Genomic DNA, 21,946 nt, shown 5'->3' with positions numbered 1-21,946 from the left:
GCTCCCAAAGAGAGACCTGTTTCTCGACACCTTCACTGTAGAGTGTTTGACTTGGCTGACGGAGCCACAACCTCACCTCTGCTTGCACCGCGGCGTCACTATCAAACACAAGTTCTCGAAGGCATTCTTTAAGTTTTGGAAACAAACAAAAATCGAATGGGGCCAAGTAGGGACTGTACGGAGGATAACTGATGACAGGAAACACAAGGTATAGGACTACAGCAGGTGTCACGGCACTATTGTGTGGTGTAGCACTGCCATGCCGAAGGAGAGGGTGGACCAACTCCCTGAACTCGAAAACCGTTTCTCACGCGCCGACACAGGCACGTTACACCCACTGCCACGTTACACGCTGCAATTCGGAGTCCTCTAGCGACAGGTGGCTGGAAATATTTAGACACGAAGACTAAAGGTGCAGTATGTTAATAAAGTTTGTTTGAATTTAAAAACCTTTACGAGTATTCACGTAAAAAATCCGGAAGCATTGCTTTTCAGCACATCCTCATAAGAAGAACTTTTAATGAAGAAAAGGAACTTTGAAGAAAAACAAATCAAAAAGGCCAACACTGAATTTAAGGAGCCACAAAAAAAGAATAAATAAATAAATAAATTAAGAAGACAAAAGTGGAGCCAAATACGAGAAGGATTCTGCTAAACAGAAAGTTTTTGGAGAATGAGTCCGAGGAGAAAGTTCCGATGATAAAGATGACGGCACATTTAAACTACACTACTGGCAATTAAAACTGCTACACCACGAAGATGACGTACTACAGACGCGAAATTTAACCGACAGGAAGAGGATTATGTCATATGCAAATGATTAGCTTTACAGAGCATTCACACAAGGTTGGCGCCGGTGGCGACACGTACAACGTGCTGACATGAGGAAAGTTTCCAACCGATTTCTCATACACAAGCAGCAGTTGACCGGCGTTGCTTGGTGAAACGTTGTTGCGATGCCTCGTGTAAGGAGGAGAAATGCGTACCATCACGTTTCCGACTTTGATAAAGGTCGGATTGTAGCCTATCACGATTGCGGTTTATCGTATCCCGACATTGCTGCTCGCGTTGGTCGAGATCCAATGACTGTTACCAGAAAATGGAATCGGTGGGTTCAGGAGGGTAATACGGAACGCCGTGCTGGATCCCAACGGCATCGTGTCACTAGCAGTCTAGATGACAGGCATCTTATCCGCATGGCTGTAACGGATCGTTCAGCCACGTCTCGATCCCTGAGTCAACAGATGGGGACGTTTGCAAGACAACAACCATCTGCACGAACAGTTCGACGACGTTTGCAGCAGCATGGACTATCAGCTCGGAGACCGTGGCTGCGGTTACCCTTGACGCTGCATCACAGACAGGAGCGCCTGCGATGGTGTACTCAACGACGAACCTGGAAGCACGAATGGCAAAACGTCATTTTTTTCGGATGAATGCAGGTTCTGTTTACAGCATCATGATGGTCGCATCCGTGTTTGGCGACATCGCGGTGAACGCACATTGGAAGCGTGTATTCGTCATCGCCATACTGGCGTATCACCCGGCGTGATGGTATGGGGTGCCATTGGTTACACGTCTCGGTCACTTCTTTTTCGCATTGACGGCACTTTGAACAGTGGACGTTGCATTCCAGATGTGTTACGACCCGTGGCTCTACCCTTCATTCGATCCCTGCAAAACCCTACATTTCAGCAGTCTAATGCACGACCACATGTTGCAGGTCCTGTACGGGCCTTTCCGGATACAGAAAATGTTCAACTGCTGCCCTGGCGAGCACATTCTCCAGATCTCTCACCAATTGGAAACGTCTGGTCAATGGTGGCCGAGCAACTGGCTCGTCACAATACGCCAGTGACTACTCTTGATGAACTGTGGTATCGTGTTGAAACTGCATGGGTAGCTGTACATGTACACGCCATCCAAGCTCTGTTTCACTCAATGCCCATACGTATCAAGCCCGTTATTACGGCCAGAGGTTGTTGTTCTGGGTACTGATTTCTCAGGATCTATGCACCCAAATTGCGTGAAAATGTAATCACATGTCAGTTCTAGTATAATGAAATGAGATGAAATGTCGTGTGGGTAGGACCTCCCGTCGGGTAGACCGTTCGCCAGGTGCAGGTCTTTCAAGTTGACGCCACTTCGGCGACCTGCGCGTCGATGGGGATGGAATGATGATGATTAGGACAACACAACACCCAGTCCATCAGCGGAGAAAATCTCCAACCCAGCTGGGAATCGAACCCGGGCCCTTAGGATTGACATTCTGTCGCGCTGACCACTCAGTTATCGGGTGCGGACGTTCTAGTATAATATATTTGTCCAATGAATACCCGTTTATCATCTGCATTTCTTCTTGGTGTAGCAATTTTAATGGCCAGTAGTGTAAAAATACTTTTGAATTACGAAGGCGAATGTTGTTTCCATGAGTCGGAAAAACCGTCTCCACGGCTATAAAGAGCCGACGGGAGAGCGCTCTGAGGGCGGGCAGCCTCTCGCTGGACACACCTTCGGGCGGTCCTTTGCTAGAAAGTGTAAAGAGTAATACACGGAACGTGTGACGAGACGTGCTGGGAGATGAGTAGCGTCAGTGCCGCGCTGTTGGACTCCTGAGCAATTCTGCTAGGGTGAGGAGATAGGAAAAAAATCTGGGAGTCTCTGGACATAATATTTCTGCAGTTGTTGGACTTGGAAAATTCCACCAGTTGCTGGACTTGGGATCATTTCAGGTCGACGTGGGGACTTTGATTTTACATAGGCAGTGTTGGACTTTGAGCATATTTGTCGAAGTTTGAACCTGTATTACTTGTTGTTAAGCGGGAACACGGTAGTGAATTGAACATTTGTTCATAGTTCAATAGCCATCCAGCCAACATGTGTCACTCGCAATTTGCTGTTGTGTGTTGGGGCTACGACAAATTTAATATCTTTTGATAAACAGTTCGAATCAGAAACAATCCTTGTGTCACTTCATTTTTGATGAATTTATTGATTTTCTGTTGAGCGTGAACTATAAGGTTCGGGCCTCGGAGAGCAACGTGAAGGTGTGGGGGGGGGGGGGGGAGGAGGGGAAAGCCATTCTCCTGATTGTCCAGCGCACGCCCACGCAGTCGTCCGGAGGACCCCCAGTGCCCGTGGTCTGCTGCTGTGGTCGAGCGACGTCGACCTCACTTCTTCCCATCTGAGTTCCAGAAACGCCTCCGTAACTCTTACGTATTGTTCGAACTTACCACTAACAAATGTATCAGCACGCCTCTGAATTGCTTCAATGTCTTCCTTTAATGTTACCTGAGCAGTACTCAAGCACAGGTCACATAAGCGGCCTTTACATATGAACCACACTTTCCTAAAATTCTCCAAATAAACCAAAGTCGACCATTCGCCCTCCCTACCACGGTCCTCACACGCTCGTCCCGTTTCGCGTCGCTTGGCTACATTACGCCCACGTATGACTGTGTCAAGCTGGACAGTACTAATGCTGCATCCGAATATTACGCGTTTGTTTTTCCTACTCAGCCGCATTGTCTTACATTTTCGTACCTCAAGAGGTATCTGCCACTCATTACGCCACCTACAAATTTTGTTGAGTCATCGCGTATCCTCCTGCAGTCACACATTACAGTACACCACAGCGTCATCACCAAACAAGGGGGGGTTGCTGCCCACCCTGTCCGCCAGATCATTGATGTACCATGTATAGGATATCACAGCGGTTCTGTCGCGTTTCCCTAGGGCACTTCTAACGACACCCTTGTCTCTGATAAACACTCGTCGTCAGTCGACATACTAGGTTGTATTGTTTAAATCGGTGGGGGAAGTGACAACAAAACGACTATTCACGTTGGTGTCTAGAATGTATGAGTCTGGCAACATACCATCTGACTTTTGGAAAAACATAATCCATACAATTACGAAGATTGTAAGAGCCGACAAATGTGAGGATTATCGCACAGTTACCATAACGGCAGATGCATCCAAGTTGCTGACAAGAGCAATATACACAAGAATGGAAAAGAAAATTGAGGATGTGTTAGATGACAATCAGTTTGGCATTATGAAATGTAAAGTCACCAGAGAGGCTATTCTGACTGTGCGGTTATAATGGAAGTAAAACTAAAGAAAAATCAAGACACGCTCATAGGATTTACCGACCTGGAGAAAGCATTCGATAATGTAAAATGGCGCAAGATATCCGAAATTCTGAGGAAAACAGGGGTTACCTATAGGGAGAGGTGAGCAATATACAATATGTACGAGAATCAAGAGGCGACAATAAAAGCGAAAGCTCAACTGAGGAAGAAAAGAGAAGTTATCAGCATGAGCAGGCATTGATGGGAATGTGTACGTTGTAAATGCAGGCACGATCTTTATGGTGGCAGTGATTATTTGGGGACTGAAAGCCAAGTGCAGCTATTAGGGATAGGAACATCTCATAGCACTAACTGGGGACAGAAAGCAGGGCCCAAGAGCTTCTTGCATCGGTAGGCAGACGAGACATTCGCCCAGTAGACGAAGAACAGCCTACCCGCACGTACGTGTTAGGCACGTCTTGGCACAGCACGGCCGTGACGGAAGTCCAGGTAGCCCGACCAACGCGTTGCGGCAGTGTCGTGAATGCCCTTTGTGAACAGGAATGGCTGCCATAAAAAATTTACGAGAGTCGGTGTTCACCGTGGACAGGGTGCTGTCGAGGGAGCCATGAAATGGTGTTGTCCCTCGGCCTGCAGAGTTTTTGGGAAGCCTCAGGCCTTCAAAACAATTTTAGAAGGAACGCAACGTTAATGGCGGCTCTGAAACGACCTATGTTGGGACACAAAAGCACTTCTCTTAGTTTAACCAGGGCCCCTGGTCAAACACGCGGTAACGTTTTGGCTGTTCAGATAATGATCTGCATGATAAATGTGTTGTTCACCTCAGAGCTGTACAGAAACGCGAAACATACTGCCTAAATGTGTCCATCCCACTCTTTCTGTTGTTTAGCAATTAGTGACAGCCTATCCTCTTGTTGCTTACTTAACTGTGACAACGTGTCATTTTGCTGTTTAGCAGTTTGCGCCAGTAACTGTTTTTGTTCTTTATCCTTCTCCTTCTGGTGTTTGCTTAACAGTGAAAATCAACTATCCAACTTTAAGAAGTCACCTAGTAGATCTACATCCGGTAAGCTCACTGCAACTTCTGAAGTAACAGCCGGTGTCACCGTGTCTGGGTTGCACACCTGCACTGCACTTCTACCGCTCCTGATTCGTTCCTAAGTTGCTGTCTTGTCTTTATGCGGTTCATCATGGCAATGAAAAATTGAACTCACAAAACACAATCACTTTTCCCCCAAAAGACACAAATGAATGCAAATATGCACGAGTAAATCTTAATAGTAGGCACTGATTCTATTAGTGGTGCACAGTTTACTTTAACTTTTGTTTCAATGTAAACTGGCTGTTGTGACCATTTTAAACAAATGTACATAATGGGTAATACTATGGTAGACCCTGGCACTGTTAATGTTGCTGCGAATACTCAATGAAATTCACTAGTGCCTTACCTGGTTCTTGACTCTCTTTTTTTTTTTTACAACTGCGGTTTCTATTTACGCAGCATAGCTACTAGTATCTTCTAGTTGTTCTCTCAGTCGTAGTTTCATGAAAGATTAAACATTAATTTTCACATAATAAAAATGTGCATACATATTTATATTGCATAAATCTCTTATTTATTTAATTATGCCCCACGTTGGGCGCCATTTATATCAGCCTCTGTCCACCTTTTATTTGATTTTGTGTGCGTGTAGCACATTGGTAGAAATGAAATTCGCGCTCGCTTCAAATTCTGGCGATCGCGATATAAATTGTTATTGCTGCTGATTTGATACTCGCTGCGCTTGCGATCGGGCAATAATCGACCGTGAGCGCTAACTGGCTTCTTATGAAGAGAAATGACAAATTGTGTGGCTATGGTTGCTTTTTAATTAACCTTTCCCAAACACAAGCGAGGACACGTGCATATGATATCAATTTTTGTGTCCCGGCTATTTTGAACATGCGTTTGGCAGTGGCTGATATAAACATTTACGCTCACTAATTTGCATTTGATATTAATAACTTTTACGTAATGGTTGGAAAGTTAATATGCAATGCTCTCGTTTTCTCTCACTGAACAGAAGAATACTTTTAATTACGTACACTTTAATCTTGCAGATATAAATAATACTAATATTCATCTCTCAAGGTTACTACGGCCGTGTAATATGAATTTATATTTACTGTTAGTTCAAAGGCGTCTAACCGCCACTAAGCAATTCTGCAAGCAGACGGCCAATTCGATAATCAATTGATATGATGGGATGGGAAAGCGGAAAATGACTTTTTGGATAAGTGAAAGGTAACACGTAAAGCGTAGAATCTATATTCCGCAGAATTATACTTACATTCTCAGACGAGAGCAGACAGGCAGCGTTTTTACAGATTTCGTCACCAATGGCGACGATTGAGACTTCCTTCCATGAAACGAGACAAACGAAAATGTCCCTCTTCATCAAACGAACAAGAACAATGATAATAATAATTTTACGCTGCCAGTGATTTTATCTCAATTACATATAAACACGTTGGTTCTTTTAATGACGTAATGTTTTCACCACACTTATATTTCAATGTTTGTTTATCATTACTGTCTTTGACAGTCTCTTTAACTTATTTTCAGTCTTTATTCTGTCACTTAACGAAAAAAAGTTGATGGGAGGGATGGCACAGAGTGAACACACTAATGAGTACAGGACATGGAGTCAGAGTAAATCAAAGAAGGATGAAAGTAATGAGACGTAGCAGTAATGAGACCAGCGAGAAACCTAAAATCAGAATTGATGCTCACGTAGTAGATACGTCTTTGGAATTCTGCTAACTAGTCAGACCCATGACGCATGGAGCCACCAGGACACCAAAAAGAGGCTAGCATTGGCCAAAAGGGCATTCCTGGGCAAGTGAGGTCTACCGGTATCAAAAATGATACAATTTGGGGACGACATTTTTGAGAATGTATTGTTGGAGCACAGCTTTGTATGGTAGTGAAACATGGACTGTGCGAAAACCTGCAAAGGAGAGAATCGAAGCATCTGAGATGTGGTGCTACACACGAATGTTAAAAATTAAGCGGACTAATAAGCTAAGGAATGGGCTGAATTGGAGAGGAGTATGTGGAAAACATTGATAAGAAGAAGAGACAGGAAGATAGGACATCTTTTAAGACATCAGGGATTAACTTCCATGGCACTAGAGGGAGCTATAGATAAAGACAGAGAAAGATTCAAAATGGTCCAAATGGCTCTGAGCACTATGGGACTTAACATCTGAGGTCATCAGTCCCCTAGAACTTAGAACTACTTAAACCTAACCAACCTAAGGACATCACACACACGCATGCCCGAGGCAGGATTCGAACCTGCAACCGTAGCGGTCGCGCAGTTCCAGACTGTAGCGCCTAGAACCACTGGGCCACCCCGGCCGGCACAGAGCAAGGAATTCATCCAGTACGTAGGTCGCAAGTGCTAGAGCAATTCATGAAAAAAAAGGATAAGTCGTGGAGCTACTCACATTTGTGGGATCCTATTCCGTATGCTGTTAGCTTGGTTAACAGTGTGCAGTATGAAACAGCTGATGCTGCCAGGGGCCCCAGGATGACCTCAGCGCCAGCCTCGGCCCGCCAGGCGACAGCGGAACACAGTGGCTTCACGCGGAGGCCGACGCCGACGCCGACGCCGACGCCGACGGGCGCCAGCCGGTGATTCGCGCGGTGCAGTCGGCGGCATTTGTACGTGTCAGGCAGATTTTCTCGAGGTGATGCTGCTGCATTCGTGGCGTACGCCGCATGTCGAAATGTCCCTGGCTTTCGAAATTAGCAGGAGGACGGCGTTGCGCAACCGTCTAGCACTCTCCCAGACCTAAGCGAAGAGCAACGTACAGTACGAGTTTATGTCCCAGTACGAGCAAGTAAGACCACATTATACTGTATTTATCGTATCCTGCGATTTCCCTCTCCCGCCCACTCCCTCCATGGACCGTGAACCTTGCCGTTGGTGGGAAAGCATGCGCGCCTCAGCGATACAGGTAGCCGTTCTGTAGGTACAACCACAGTGGAGGAGTATCTGTTGAGCGATTAGACAAACGTGTCGTTCCTGAAGAGGGACAGCAGCCTTTTCAGTAGTTGCAGGAGCAACAGTCTGTATGATTGACTGATCTCGCCTTCTAACACAACCAACACGGCCTTGCTGTGCTGGTACTGTGAATGACTGAAAGCAAAGGGAAACTTACTTACTTACTTACTCACTGGTCATACCGGACTCTATAGTCCATTACCGCAGCAACGTATTTTCGCCGTCTGTCCCTGTCTCGGGCTAATTCCTTCCATTCACCTTCAATACCTAGGCTCCTCAGGTCAGCCTTCACATCGTCCTCCCATCTACGCCTCGGTCTCCCCACAGGACGTTTTCCCTCCAAGTGCCCTACCAGTGCTCTGCGCGCTGCCCTGCCCTCATCCATTCGAGCTACGTGACCCGCCCATCGCAGCCTACGTGATTTAATATGACTAATTATGTCAGGGCTTGAATAGAGTTCGTGAACCTCTTCGTTATGCAGTTTTCACCACTCTCCGATGTCACCCCTTTTTGCTCCGAAAATTTTCCTCAAAATTTTGTTTTCAAATACTCGAAACGGCTTTTCATTTTGCACAGTGAGAGACCAAGTCTCACATCCATACAGCATAACTGGTAGAATAATAGATTTGTATATTCTAATCTTTAAATTCCTAGACAATATCCGTGATGAAAGTAATCTATTCACAGAGAAGTAACACGCATTTCCCGCCCGTAATCTCTTCTTCAGTTCGCATTCAATTTCATTTCTCGAAGTGATGTCCACGCCTAGATACTTAAATGTGTTCACTTTTTCAGACTGCATGTCTCCAACTCTTAACATTTCCTGATATACTGCTGTTGGCAATCTAGTAATAACCAGGTATTCAGTTTTATCTTCACTTATCCTTAGACCTAAATCTTCACGAGCCTGAATAACGCATTCACATTTGCTGTTACAGATTATTTCCTATCGCTAATGATGTTTAGATCATCTGCATACCCTAATATCTTAATATTTCCATTTAACTCCACACCCTCTGAACTATCTACTGCCATTCGTAGAATATATTCTAGGACTAAATTAAAAAGGGAAACTACAGCCATAACTTTTTTCGAGGGCATCCTCTTGGATAAAGTATTCCAGAGGTAAGATAGTCCCCCATTTGGATCGCCGGGGGGGGGGGGGGGGGGACTACTCAGGAGAATGTCGTTTTTAGTGCCGTTCTACGAATCGGAGCATGAAATGTCAGTTCCATTAATCGGGCAGATAGGTTAGAAAAATTAAAAAGGGAAATGGGTAGGTCAAAGTTAGATATAGTGGGAATTAGTGAAGTTCGATGGCAGGAGAAACAGGACTTCTGGACAGGTGAAAAGAGGGTTATGAATACAGAATCAAATATGAGTAATGCAGGAGTAGGTTTAATAATGAATAAAAAAAATAGGAACGCGGATAAGCTACTATGAACAGCATAGTGAATGCAGTATTATAGCCAAGATAGACACGAAGCCGACACCCACCACAGTAGTACAAGTTTATATCACAACTTGCTCTGCGGATGAGGAGGAGATTGTGGCAATGTATGATGAGATAAAAGAAATTATTCAGACAGTTAAGGAACCCGAAAATTTAATAGTAATGCGGAATTGGAATTCGATAGTAGGGAAAGGAAGAGAAGGAAAAGTAGTAGGTGAATATAGACTGAGGGTCAGGAATGAAAGCGGAAGCTGCCTGGTAGAATTTTGCACACAGCATAACTTAATCATAACCAACTCAGGGTTTAAGAATCATTACAGGAGGTTGTTGTATACATGGAAGAGACCTGGAGACATCTGAAGGTTTCAGATTGATAACATAATGGCAAGACAGAGATTTAGGAACCAGGTTTCAAATTGTAAGACATTTCCAGGGGCAGATGTGGATTCTGACCACAATCTATTGGTTATGAACTGTAGATTAAAACTGAAGACACTGCAAAAAGGCAGGATTTTACGGACAGGGCACCAGGATTAACTGAAAGAATCAGAGATTGTAGAGAGTTTCAGAGAGAGAAATAGGGAACTATTGACAAGAAGAGGGGAAAGGAATACAGTAGAAGAAGAATGCGTAGCTTTGAGAGATGAAATAGTGAAGACAGCAGAGGATCAAGTAGTTAAAAAGACGGGGGCTAGTATAAATCTTTGGGTAACACAAAACATACTGAATTTAGTAGATGAAAGGAGAAAATTTAAAAAAAAGGCAGTAAATGAAACAGGCGGAAAGGAATTGAAACCTCTAAAAAATGAGATCGATGGCAAATGCAAAAATGGTATTAGCAGGAATGGCTACAGGACAAATGTAAGGATGCAGAAGCATATACCGCAGGGGGCAAGATAGATACTGCCTACAGGAAAATTAAAGAAACCTTTGGAGAAAAGGGAACCTCTTATATGAAGATCAAGAGCTCAGATGCAAAACCAGTTCTAAGTAGGGGAGGGAAACGAGAAAGATGGAAGGAGTATATATACGGTGTATACAAGGGAGATGTACCTGAGGAACATATTATGGAAATGGAATAGAACATAGATGAACACGAGAAAGTAGATACGATACTGCGTGAAGAATTTGACAAAGCAATGAAACATTCCAGTCGAAATAAGGCTACGGGAGTAGACAACATTCCTTTAGAGCTTCTGATAGTCTTGGGAGGGCCAGCCATGACAAACCTCTTCCATCTGGTGAACAAAATACATGATTCAGGCGAAGTACCCTCAGACTTCAAGAAGAATATATTAACCCAAATTCCAAAGAAAGCAGGTGCCGACAGTTGTGAAAATTAGTGAACTATCAGTTTAATAAGTCACGGTTGCAAAATACTAACACGAATCTTTTACAGACGAATTGAAAAACTGGCAAGAGCCGACCTCGGAGAAGATCAGTTTGGATTCCGGAGAAATCTAGGAACACGTGAGGCAATACTGACCCTACGACTTCTCATTGAAGATAGGTTAAGGAAAGACAAACCTACGTTTATAGCATTTGTAAACTTGGAGAAAGCTTTTGACAATGTTGGCTGGAATATTATCCTTCAAATTTTAGAGGTGTCAGGGGTAAAATAAAGGGAGCTAAAGGCTATTTACAATTTGTACAGAAACCAGATGGCAGAAATAAAAGTCGAGGGGCACGAAAAGGGAGTAGTGGTTGAGAAGGGAGTGAGACATGGATGTAGCCTATCTCCGATATTAGTCAATCTGAATATTGAACAAACAATAAAGGAAAAAAAATTGGAATCAAAAAAGTCCAGGGATAAGAAATAAAAACTTTGAGGTTTGTCGATTAAATTGTATTTCTGTCAGAGACAGCAAAGGACTTGGAAGAGCAGTTGAACAGAATGAACGGTATCTTGAAAAGAGGGTATAAGATGAACATCAACAAAATCAAAATGAGGATAATGGAATGTAGTCGAATGCTGAGGGAATTGGATTAGGAAATGAGACACTTAAAGTAGAACATGAGTTTTGTTATTTGGGAAACAAAATAACTGATGATGGTGTAAGCAGGGAGGATATTAAATGTAGACTGGCAATGGCAAGAAAATCGGTTTTGAAGAAGAGAAATTTACTAACAGCGAGTACAGATTTAAGTATCAGGAAGTCCTTTCTGAAAGTATTTGTACTGAGTGTAGCCGTGTATGGAAGTGAAACATGGATGATAAGCAGTTTAGACAAGAAGAGAATAGAAGCTTCTGAAATGCGGTGCAACAGAAGAATGCTCAAGATAAGATGGGCAGATCGCGTAACTAATGAGGGAGTACTGAATAGAATTGGGGAGAAGAGGAATTTGTGGCACAATCTGACTAGAAGAAGGGATCGATTGGTAGGACACATTCTGAGGCAACAAGGGATGACCAATTTAGTCCCCGAGGTATGCGTGTGTGGTAAGAACCGTAGAGGGAGACCAAGAGATGAATCCACTAAGCAGATTCAGACGGATGTAGGTTGCAGAATGTACTCGGAGATGAAGACGCTTGCACAGGATAGAGTAGCGTGGAGAGCTGCATCAAACCAGTCTCAGGACTGAAGACAACAACAACAACAACATCGTGCAATACAAGTTTACACTTTCGGTTTCGTTTTAAGACATTCTGCCCAACATCACTCAGCATTATTCACAGTCAGAACCACCTCTTATCTGCGGCGACATAATTGTTTTAGTGGGGGATGACTTCCGTCAACGAATGCAATACCCACCCACTCCGTACCGAAGCACTGTCCACCATGATGCTTCCTGGCAGATCAGAACGACAGTGGAACCAGGGACTTTTGTCTTTCGCACGCCACTGCGCGGGAAACGAAACGTCCCAGGTTTGAGTCCCGGTCGGGCTCACAGTTCTGTTCTATATCAGGTCACACCACGCTGCAAAGTGAAAATTTTTTTTCTGGATTACTCAACATACTCAACATACTTTTTTTAAACATAATGTTGACGCATGTGAGGTGTCTTAGTTCAGGTTTCAGGTCAAAATAGTCGTACCTCGAGTCGCATAACTAGATTCACCTGCATCTACATCTATACTCCGCATGCACCCCTGTGGTGTGTGGAGAAAGGTACTGTCTGACTCTCACTATCCTGTTCCGTTCTAGAATGGCGCCTCGGAAGAATGATTGTCTGTAAACTTCTGTATTTCTCGGATTTTCTTGTTGTGGTCATTTCACAAGACATATGCTCCGTAATTCTACAAGAGATTGACAACAGCGATGTAGGCCTATAATTACGTGCCTCTATCGTATGACCCTTCTTAAAAATGAGAACTCTTTGTGCTTTTCTGCATTCACGGTGTACCGCTCGTTTCTCCAGAGGCCCAGGATAAACTACTGATAGAAGAGGAGACTTTGTACAATCTCTCAGACATCTCATTCAGTACAGATGACTTTTTACTATTAACGAATTGTAGTTGCTTTTATATTCTTCAATCTCTTATCACAATTTTTGGAATTTTGGATTTCGTATGATGATTGAAAAGAGGAACCGACGAAACTCGGATTCAGTATTTCGGCCTTCTCGATGTAATCTTCCGTTTCAGTGCCAGTATCGACACTAAACTACTTAACTGATGATTTGGAAGCGTTTACGGATTGTAGGTAAGGCTGTTATTTCGTAGCAACTTCCTAACACGCCTAATAAACTACGGTGGGTCTCATCCATCCTTAAAAACCTTGCTCGACACGTACTTGTCTAAGACCTATTGAACTATGGTTTTGAGATGTGTCCACGTCATCTCCCTCAGAACTGAACATATGATTCTGACAACTGAGATACTATGTAATTTGTATCTTGTCACTTTTCTTAAGCAAATATATTTTCCCATCTTACTTAACATTCCTTGCAAAGCACGTTGTCATTAGTGCCATTATAGACTTATGATCACTGGTGGCCTCCTCTACTTTAACTGATTCAAGAAGTTCAGGGCTGTTTGTTGCTGATTGGTCTAAGGCGCTACCCTCACCAGTTCTGATCACACGAGTCTACCTTTCTACAGCTGGCACCCGTAAACCACACGCACACACACACACACACACACACACAAACACACACACACACACACACACACACACACACACACACACACACACTCTCTGAAGTCTCTCCTATTACACTAGCATGATTAGGTAACTCATTCACGACATTCGTGCAAGCTGTTTCTGAAATGCCGTGCCATTGCAGCTACCCACGCGGGTTGTCACTATGTCTGACGCATCTTTGATGTTTAGCATCAGTCATTTTATTTCACTTTCGGAATTCGTAATAACCTCACTATATACGAGGGGCGTCCAGAAAGTAAGTTTCGATCAGTCGCGAAATTGAAACGACTATGAAAATCCGATAAAGCTTTGCACAGATGTGTTGGGTAGTGTCTCTAGTATAACCCCAGATAGCATCAAGTCGCTCTTCTCATTTCTGAGCTCACAGTGAGCGCGTAAAGATGTCTAGAAAATAGTGTCTCCCGCCAAGTACGAGGGCCTGGTGAGCAATTTTGCCTGAAGCTATGCAGCCAACATTACATAACTGTCGTGCTGTTTCTTCTTCAAGATAATTCTCAGCCGCATTCTGCAGGGGCAATGAAGATGCTCCTGCATCGTTTTCAATTGGAAATGTTTGATTACCCACAATATATCCCGTAATTGTCTCCCTCTGAGTTTCATCTCTGGTCAAATGAACCGCTGTCTATGAAGACAACATTTTGGCACAGACAACGAGGTGTAGGCCAGCGTGGAGAATTGGCGGAAAGCACTGGCGGCTGCCTTCTATGATGAGGGTATTGAAAAGTTGGTACAACGGTACGATAAATGTCTAAGTCAGAACGGCGACTACGTGGAGAAGTAGCTGGAAGGTGTAGCTAACTGTTACAAATAAAACATTTCTGATATTCACTGTGGTTTCCATTTCGCGATAAATCGGAACTTACTTTCTGGACAGGCCTCGTAGTATCCGATACTGTACGGCAATAAATAAGTCGGAACTGTGGTGTCACCACCAGACACCACACTTGCTAGGTGGTAGCCTTTAAATCGGCCGCGGTCCGTTAGTATACGTCGGACCCGTGTGTCGCCACTATCAGTGATTGCAGACCGAGCGTCGCCACACGGCAGGTCTAGTCTAGAGAGACTTCCTAGCACTCGCCCCAGTTGTACAGCCAACTTTGCTAGCGATGGTTCACTGTTTACAGACGCTCTCATTTGCCGAGACGACAGTTTAGCATAGCCTTCAGCTACGTCATTTGCTACGACCTAGCAAGGCGCCATTTTCAGTTACTATTGATATTGATATTGTGAATCATTACCGTCAAGAGCGACGTTCATCATTAATGGATTAAAGTTAAGTATCAAACTAATTACGTCCGCTTTCTGAATTCTAATTCCTTGTCATGTTCCAGACCTCACGTCAGTATAGTTCTTCCTTCCTCACGCCAGCCTGCGTGAGCTACAACGCATGCATTTCGGCCTCCTCTAGTAACACGGTGTTGGCTCTCCTGCCAACCCAACAGGAACAACTGACGTCAATCGTGTTCTTGCGATATATATTCGAATTTGAACTTAAGATTTCGTTGCCGTTGACTTCCGATTTAAATAAGTTTCAGTTGCTAATACTATTTGGACATTAAATCTTTTAATAAGCGGTACGAATTTGGGATTTTGCTACGAATACTTCTCTAGTTTATTAACATCATATTAATCTTTTCTATTTGCGATCTACGAGGATGGACGTTACCTGACCTGTCTTCGATTTCGGCAGGTAATTCATCACTAACCTCAGTGAGTGCTGCCTCCAACGTGAAAGACCGCACGTGCACGCCACGTATACCGTGCGACTCGAATAGCCGCTTTCTTTGTGTAGTGCATGTCTGAGATATTGAGAGGCAGCCAATAATTTTCCACTCGATAGCAAAGGTCGAGAGATTCGCCTCCGCTGTCGCCACAGACTCGGCCGGTTCGTTCTTGAGGGCCAGAGGGGCTAAGCCCCACCAGACATTTTGTGGTGTAATTGTATTCGGTGTATTTTTCCAGTATTATATCAAACTGAGTATGACATGCTTTTGGTGTAGTTCGAGTGACGCATTCCAGGGGAACTGTGGCCCAGTTTCCGGCGCTCCGCTGCCGAGACACGATGTTACTTTGAGCTGTCGGCAGCCAGGTCATTCGGACTGAGCCAGGGGACCCAGATTCCCTCCACATCCTCTTCTCGTAAGACTGCGGCCGCAGTGACGTGACCCAGCAGTTTCCCCTCCTCCGCTTCGGCAGCTCGGGGCGTGCATACCCCTGCCTGCCCGCACTCCAGCGAACCCATCTGCTCCTGCTCCCTCCTCGCAGTCGTTCACGCTGGTCTACACAGCGTTTGGGGCCGGGCAGCCAGTGTCCGCAGCCGGAGCAGTGATGAGGTGATCCTGTGCCCCCGACACTGCTGGAAAAGAGTAAACCGCCATTTGTGTATTATTATTATTATTTTTTTTTGTACAATCGTATTGACCAACTAGGATCACGTTAACAACTTCAGTTCCTCGTCTTCCTTTGTTGTTGTTTCCTATTTTTCCAGTATTCCCTCATTTTCTCCCCATGAAGTCTCTTCCTTTCTTCTGTTCATGTTGTTCCCGATTTTTTATTTCTTCTGCTTTGAAAGCCTCCCAAATTTAGTATTTTGTTTTTAAAACGGTTTCTTTCTGCTATTTCTGATTCTTTGATGTTGTTTCTTTCAAGATCTTTTCTTACTTCTGTAATCCATGCTATTGTCGATTTCTTCTTCCAGAAATATAGGAGTATTTGTTTTGTTAGTCTATTTCCATCTATTCGGTAGAGATGTCGAAAAAAGGTTACTCTTCGTTAGGCCATTACTTCAGATATTTTCTCCATATTTTTGTAGATCTCCTCATTACTTCTTATTTTCCAACCATCTGCAGTTTTTATTGCACCCATTATTTTTCTAATAATCCTTCTTTCGAGTGCCTCTAGTGTGTCCATTTTATAGTTCATCGTTAGGCATTTGTGTATAATTATATTTATCTTTTGTACTGTCCAGATTTCATGTCATTACCAAGTATAGTGCTAACTGTTGTTAGATCATTATCAAGTCATGTCCGTCAAGGCAGTCCAAAGCAGGTAACCGAGGCTAACACAGGTCATTGTTCAAAAAAAGAAAAAAAAGTTGCATCTTAGAGAATCTTAAAGACAGATGTTAGTCTTATTTACCTGCTTTGGACTACCTTAACATACGTGACTTAATACCTATCTTAACAACTTTTGGCACTGTACTTGATAATTCCATGAGAGCCAAAATCTGGATAGTACAAAAGATAAACGTAATAATACACAGTCATATGGCGGCGGTTTACTCTTTTGAAAAGTATTGGGTGACTGTGACTCAACGCCATCGAAAATTTTTTAGAACCGAAAAAGCTGCATCTTCCTTCTCCCTCTGCCCTCCCAGAAAAACCATCCTTCTGCAATTTTTTCTACACAGGTATAAGATATTTTATAATTTGTAAAGTAGATTTCATAAAAATGAAGCGTTATTGAAGAATATTATTTAAATGAACTATACAGACTAAAAATATTGCACTCAACAAATTCAATGCATCAGTGTAGTTAATAAATTACAAATTGCCCAGACTTTCCAAAAGAATTGAAAGTAAAACAAAATCTATGTCTTGTGTTCTTATTACAATTTCACTTTCCATTTGCTTGCTTCTAGCGCAGCAAACTCATTGATAATACGTATCTGAAACCTCCCATTAGAAAAATTTATGAATTACTGTGCTGGTAAACCCCTTACGTTATTTGATTTTCAAACAGCTGAGCAGAACTGAACGTACTCAGACATTTCTCTCTTTACTTATTCTGATCAACACTAAATTGACACACAATATTTTTAGCGCAACGCAGTCTGACTTTCAATAATCCCTACAAAAGAATGGCCCTGACTAACAATAACCTATACCTTTCATGAATCACTTCCTCACAAAAATCTTCGTTACTCGATCTACTGCAATACAGCGAGCGCCAATACTGTCAGCTAAATAAAAGATTCTAACTACTGAAGGCACTAACTACTGATAGGCATACTTAGCAAATGAAAGGTTTTGATAGAGAACAAACAATGTATTTACCTTAATAATATTCAAAAGTCATCATATATATATATATATATATATATATATATATATATATATATATATATATATATATATATATATATACACTGCTGGCCACCGTAAATGCAACACCCTGAAGGAAGCATCCGAATCAAGTGAAATTTACACCACGAGTTTGCAGCGATGAGATATGCAACTGATTAGAATTTCAGCGCAGACGCACATCACGCGCGCCTGTGGCGCCACCTCATAGCGCCATTTAAGGCTTGGCGATTTCGACGAGTGTACGTTCGGCACGTGTGTTTACCTTGTGGTTGTTTCACAAGGCGATCGGTTATGCCTCGTAGACAACAGCGAACATCGTTTGATCAAGTATCCGAGTTCGACAGAGGAAGGATAGTGGCTTACCAAGATTGTGGATTATCATACAGAGAAATCGCCAGTCGTGTTGGACGAAACCAAACAACTGTAATGCGGATATGTGACCGTTGGATGCAGGATGGTACGACGGACCGACGTGGTCGATCGCATTCACCTCGGTGCATCACTGCACGTGCTGATAGGCAAATTGTGCGCATGGCAGTGACGGGTCGCTCAGTGACATCCCGAACCATAGCACAGCACATTGCTTCTGTAACGCATCATCCAGTGTCTGCGCGTACCATTCGACGCCGTTTACAGCAGAGTGGTCTGTCCGCAAGACGTCCATTGCTTCGTCTACCATTGACGCAGAACCACAGACGTCTCCGTCGCCAATGGTGTGATGACAGACGGATGTGGACGGCAGAATGGAATGACGTTGTCTTTACTGACGAGGCACGCTTCTGTCTGCAGCACCACGATGGTCGGATTTGAGTGTGGAGACACCGTGGAGAGAGGATGCTGGACAGCTACATTATGCACCGCCACACTGGTCTTGCACCGGGTATTATGGTATGGGGCGGTATTGGATATTACTCTTGCACGCCTCTAGTACGCATTGCCGGTACTTTAAATAGCCGGCGCTACATATCCGAGGTGCTGGAGCCAGTTGTCCTTCCTTACCTTCAGGGCTCGGCCACAGCCATATTTGAACAGGATAATGCGCGACCACACGTGGCACGCATTGTCCAAAGGCTCTTCGTCAATAACCAGATTGAAGTGCTTCCCTGGCCGGCTCGCTCTCCGGATCTTTCGCCGATAGAAAACATGTGGTCCATGGTTGCTCAACAAGTGATCCAGATTACATCCCCAGCTACCACACCAGATGATCTTTGGCAACGTGTGGAAGCTGCTTGGGCTGCTGTACCCCAGGAACACATCCAACGTCTCTTTGACTCAATGCCGAGACGTGTGGCAGCGATGATCTCCAACAATGGCGGCTACTCTGGCTATTGATTCTGGCAGGAACCACATGTCACAGACGTCTGTAAAAGTAATCATTTGATACTTGGTCAACATGTTACCTACAAAATAAATTTTGTTGTGCTACCTCTAGTCTTTCTTGGTGTTGCATTTACGGTGGCCAGCAGTATATACACTCCTGGAAATTGAAATAAGAACACCGTGAATTCATTGTCCCAGGAAGGGGAAACTGTATTGACACATTCCTGGGGTCAGATACATCACATGATCACGCTGACAGAACCACAGGCACATAGACACAGGCAACAGAGCATGCACAATGTCGGCACTAGTACAGTGTATATCCACCTTTCGCAGCAATGTAGGCTGCTATTCTCCCATGGAGACGATCGTAGAGATGCTGGATGTAGTCCTGTGGAACGGCTTGCCATGCCATTTCCACCTGGCGCCTCAGTTGGACCAGCGTTCGTGCTGGACGTGCAGACCGCGTGAGACGACGCTTCATCCAGTCCCAAACATGCTCAATGGGGGACAGATCCGGAGATCTTGCTGGCCAGGGTAGTTGACTTACACCTTCTAGAGCACGTTGGGTGGCACGGGATACATGCGGACGTGCATTGTCCTGTTGGAACAGCAAGTTCCCTTGCCGGTCTAGGAATGGTAGAACGATGGGTTCGATGACGGTTTGGATGTACCGTGCACTATTCAGTGTCCCCTCGACGATCACCAGTGGTGTACGGCCAGTGTAGGAGATCGCTCCCCACACCATGATGCCGGGTGTTGGCCCTGTGTGCCTCGATCGTATGCAGTCCTGATAGTGGCGCTCACCTGCACGGCGCCAAACACGCATACGACCATCATTGGCACCAAGGCAGAAGCGACTCTCATCGCTGAAGACGACACGTCTCCATTCGTCCCTCCATTCACGCCTGTCGCGACACCACTGGAGGCGGGCTGCACGATGTTGGGGCATGAGCGGAAGACGGCCTAATGGTGTGCGGGACCGTAGCCCAGCTTCATGGAGACGGTTGTGAATGGTCCTCGCCGATACCCCAGGAGCAACAGTGTCCCTAATTTGCTGGGAAGTGGCGGTGCGGTCCCCTACGGCACTGCGTAGGATCCTACGGTCTTGGCGTGCATCCGTGCGTCGCTGCGGTCGGGTCCCAGGTCGACGGGCACGTGCACCTTCCGCCGACCACTGGCGACAACATCGATGTACTGTGGAGACCTCACGCCCCACGTGTTGAGCAATTCGGCGGTACGTCCACCCGGCCTCCCGCATGCCCACTATACGCCCTCGCTCAAAGTCCGTCAACTGCACATACGGTTCACGTCCACGCTGTCGCGGCATGCTACCAGTGTTAAAGACTGCGATGGAGCTCCGTATGCCACGGCAAACTGGCTGACACTGACGGCGGCGGTGCACAAATGCTGCGCAGCTAGCGCCATTCGACGGCCAACACCGCGGTTCCTGGTGTGTCCGCTGTGCCGTGCGTGTGATCATTGCTTGTACAGCCCTCTCGCAGTGTCCGGAGCAAGTATGGTGGGTCTGACACACCGGTGTCAATGTGTTCTTTTTTCCATTTCCATTTCTTTCATAATATCACTTTTTATTTCACTTGCCAGATTGTTTATTCTTTGTGAGATATCATCGGACACTCTCTGCATCGACTTGTCGACTTTATTTGTCTGCTGGATTAGTTTTTCGTCTATTTGTTCGCCTAGCTCGCGGATCGATTTTTTGGAATTCTGTGCATTTTCTTTATTTTGTTGCAATAAGGCTTTCATGAGTTCTGCCAATTCATTTTGGTTAGTAGGAGGCAAATTAATTTGTGGCTCTGATGTGAGCCCGTTCGTGCTGTTCTGCATTTCGTCTGAAGTATTTCCCATTGCATTTTCGGAACCGCCCGACGCGTTAACATTCGAAATCAAATTATCCCCTTGGTCCATGTTGCTTAAGTTGTCGGACCGCTTACTTTTAGTTTGGTTACGTGTCTGCATTAGTTCAATTTATACCCAGTACGCAACACACTAATCACAGTAAATGTATCCCCCAAAAATTTCGACAGTTACACGAAAGGTACCCAACCTAGTACTCACTTTTTCACATGCAAAACAAATTTTTATCTTTGATCGAAACAGTGGAATTTACAAGCGAGAAAAAAAAACCACACACACATATAAAACACACAAATATAGAAAACAAAACAACAAGACAAACAACACAACGCCGCTCAACAACGCAGTGAATCTTTAAAAAGTCTCCTCAGAAACAACGCAGAAGTTGTTTGAGCGCTGTAGGGAAAAAAATTAAGATTATACAACGCTTGCAATCTAACGTCTCAGAGATTCCAGAGTCTAGCGGAATCACAGAACAGGGTCGCCATGTGTAATATTGCTACATGAATTTGCTATGCTGAAATCGGGTGCTAATAGTAGAATAAAAGCGGGTTAAAAGCTGTGAGCTGTCTGGGGAGATTTTACCGTGCATTACTGCGCAACTGTTTCACCAGGTAACTAGTCTAGGTTTACCACATTACCAATCAGACTAACATTGATTATAATCTTTTACAGTCATACAACAACCGGTAATATATCTATATATAAAAAAGGAGAATTTAAATAAAAAGAAAGAAATCAGTTTATATTTGGAAATTTATTTTAAGATTGTTCATTGAAATTTCAGCATATTATACATGAGTTATAACTGAGCTGGTGCCTTGTTTAAGGATTGTAAAAATGCGAGATTTTAATCTTACGGAACACATCAAATATGGAGCCAAGATTGGGAGACTGCATACAACCCTGCATTCACAAAACAACACCCAAAGAACGTTGAAACATAAGCAAGAAGAAA

Source organism: Schistocerca piceifrons, chromosome 4 (assembly GCF_021461385.2).
Source record: "Schistocerca piceifrons isolate TAMUIC-IGC-003096 chromosome 4, iqSchPice1.1, whole genome shotgun sequence".
Taxonomy (NCBI): domain Eukaryota; kingdom Metazoa; phylum Arthropoda; class Insecta; order Orthoptera; family Acrididae; genus Schistocerca; species Schistocerca piceifrons.
The sequence above is the reverse complement of the archived record's forward strand: the minus strand, read 5'-3'. Positions refer to the sequence as shown.